Source organism: Corvus brachyrhynchos, unplaced genomic scaffold, assembly GCF_000691975.1.
Source record: "Corvus brachyrhynchos isolate BGI_N302 unplaced genomic scaffold, ASM69197v1 scaffold101, whole genome shotgun sequence".
NCBI lineage: Eukaryota > Metazoa > Chordata > Aves > Passeriformes > Corvidae > Corvus > Corvus brachyrhynchos.
The window spans coordinates 10,654,615-10,657,330 of NW_008237239.1; positions in this window are offsets into that span (position 1 = coordinate 10,654,615).

Genomic DNA, 2,716 nt, shown 5'->3' on the forward strand with positions numbered 1-2,716 from the left:
TCCCCACCTTAACCCTCCCACACGCTCCCGGCGGGTCCTCATGAAGTGGCTCAGAATACGGTCCCCTGAAGTCAGGCAGTGTCTGGCGGGACTGAGCCCTCACTGGCATCCCTTGCAGCTGCACAGCCCTGGCCATGAGGTGCTCTGTCCCTGGGTCCTAGCAGTTCCCAGTGTGGGCTGCTGTTGTATTACACAAACCAAATGGCTTTGCAAAATAAACCGTTTGTTTTAAGAAATGCCCCCTGTGATGCCACCTTTGATGAACCTAACAACACCACTTTAACTAAGGAAGAAATTTACTGCATGGGTTATGAGAGACTGGAATAGGTTGCCCAAAGAAGCTGTGGATGCCCCATCCCTGGCACTGTTCAAGGCCAGGCTGGATAAGGCCTTGAGCAACCTAGTCTAGTGGGAGGCTCTCCTGCCCCTGCTGGGGGGGTAGGGTTGGGACTAGATGATCTTTAAGATCCCTTCCAAACCCTTAACATTCTATGATTCAGCGATTCTGTGATGCATCACTCCCCAGACAAAGTATTTTGTGTTTGTAACAGGCTGCACTGAAACACTCAAAATGGCTGATGTTAAACACAGACTTCATTTGAGGTTAGTTGTAAGGTAACACTGTGCTCCTCTATGCAGCCAAAAGATTTGAAGAAACAGACTCTGCCCAGACATACGATCATGCAAAAAATCCTCAGTGACCTGTGTGAAGATCACATGAGGAGTATGTAATTCCTTAGAGTTTATTAATGTTTTATACAATCCTGAAAGAAACAAAAAGAGAGGGGGAGAAAAAAAGAAAAAATAAGAAGGAAAAAAAATATGAGCAGATCTGGTACAGAGAACCTGGGAAAATGTCTCTGAGGACAGGCTGTGGATGAACTTTCAGGCTGTATGAGTGGGCAAAGCCACTTTCGCCTGGGGTTTGATTATGCCGGGGAAATCAGGGCTTCCTTCAGTCTTGGATGGCTGTAACAGTTTCTCGCCATCCGCAAACCAATAAAACCTCCATTGCAGGCAAGGGTGTATTGAGTCACCGAGGTGCAGAGTCCAAGATGAGGTTAATCTCGAGCCTGAGCCGGGCAGGGCACAGTTCCGCTCGCCGGGCTCTGGAGGGCAGCAGAGGCGAGTGCATGCGGCCCGCGCCGGGAAAGCGCTGGTGGGCGGCACCGGGAACACGTGCTTGGTTATCCCCGCCAAGGGATACCCTTCCTTCGGCTTTACCTCCGACTTCTTATCCAAAGATACCATATGCTTGGGCAGAGTGATGATTCCACGGTCCAAATACCCCTCAAACAGACCTGTCTGTGCCCCCATCCCTCTACACATGCAGACCAGACAAAGTTTCTTGCACTGAACTTGAGATTCATACAGAGACATTTTCCTGAATGTCCGGGGCTGTACATCTCATGTTTGCAACATAGCAGCCTCTTTTCTGCAGGCTTTTGTGCAATAATGGTCCAGCAGTGCACAGCCTGATCTGCAGACTCATGCCTGTGAACAGGCACAAGGACCAGCATCCAGCTGCCCTAAAGCTCTGAAGGGAAGAAACCATGCAGAATAGATAGATTTGTCATCAGTGCAGCTAATCGTTATTCAAAATAAACACAAAAATTCAGGAAACCTGATTCATCTCAATCAATTGCCCCTAAGTCTATCAAAAGTGAATGTTTTAGCTGTTTCCCTGGCACAAAACCTATCGAGAGACTCAACAACTGAAACTCTTGAGCTTGCCTATGCAACTGTATGGAAAATCACGCTATGAAAAGCCAGTGTCCATAAAGGAGACAGAGGAGTCCTGCAACTTTATTCGAATAACGGGAGAGAGTCCACCAAGGCACAAGCCCACGGAGTGTTTTCTCTCTCAAGCTTTCAGAAGGTGCAGCCTCCTTTTATCGTAAACTCCCCGCCGCATGTTGCCCTCTTCCTTTCCCCATTGGCTGAGGTAGTGGGAAGGTACAGCCTTCCCGAACCGCCTACCCCATATCCCCCCTTGAACCTGTTGTTTTACACCGAAGTTCAGAAACTGCGGTTTGTGCAGATCCACTTGTCTGTTTCAGGACGCAAGCCGTCTGGGCTGTGTAGCAAACCTGCCTCTTGAAGTCAATAGAGACATTAAGACCCATTTCAAAGACGTTAACACCCATACCTTCACCCATAGAATTGTTTGTAAAAACATTAGCACACATCTTCCTTATCACAACCTAAGGGGACTGTTGCATAAAGGAGAGCAGGATTTATACTGAAGTGTTTGAGAGGGAAACTCTGAACAGGAGACTATTAAAATGATAAGCATTACTATGAGGTGTTTAGGCAAAAGCCCAAAGACAAGGAAGGGACAACCAATAGTAGACCGGGGAAGAGCTAAAAAGATTGAGGTGTGTTGGAAAGGTGGAATAAAAAGGACTATTTGCAGGGAAGCAGGCTGCTGATCAGAATGTTTGTGTGACTGAGCCCCATGGCTAATTGCCACTGTCTGTCCTATCTTCTTCTCAAATTCTGTTTCTATTTATTTTTCATATGATGGGTTGTGTTCTCTGCTCTGTGTCCATGCATATGATCTGATAATGAACGCCAAGCCATTCGGCTTGGTGAGTCACGTGAGCAGTCTGGGAGACAAGTACTGGGAGACCCTAAAAGGTTTTTTCCTATGCGCACATCCTTAGAAGCAGGATCAGGCTATGCACGCTGCCGGCATTCATGTTGTGGGTCTCTG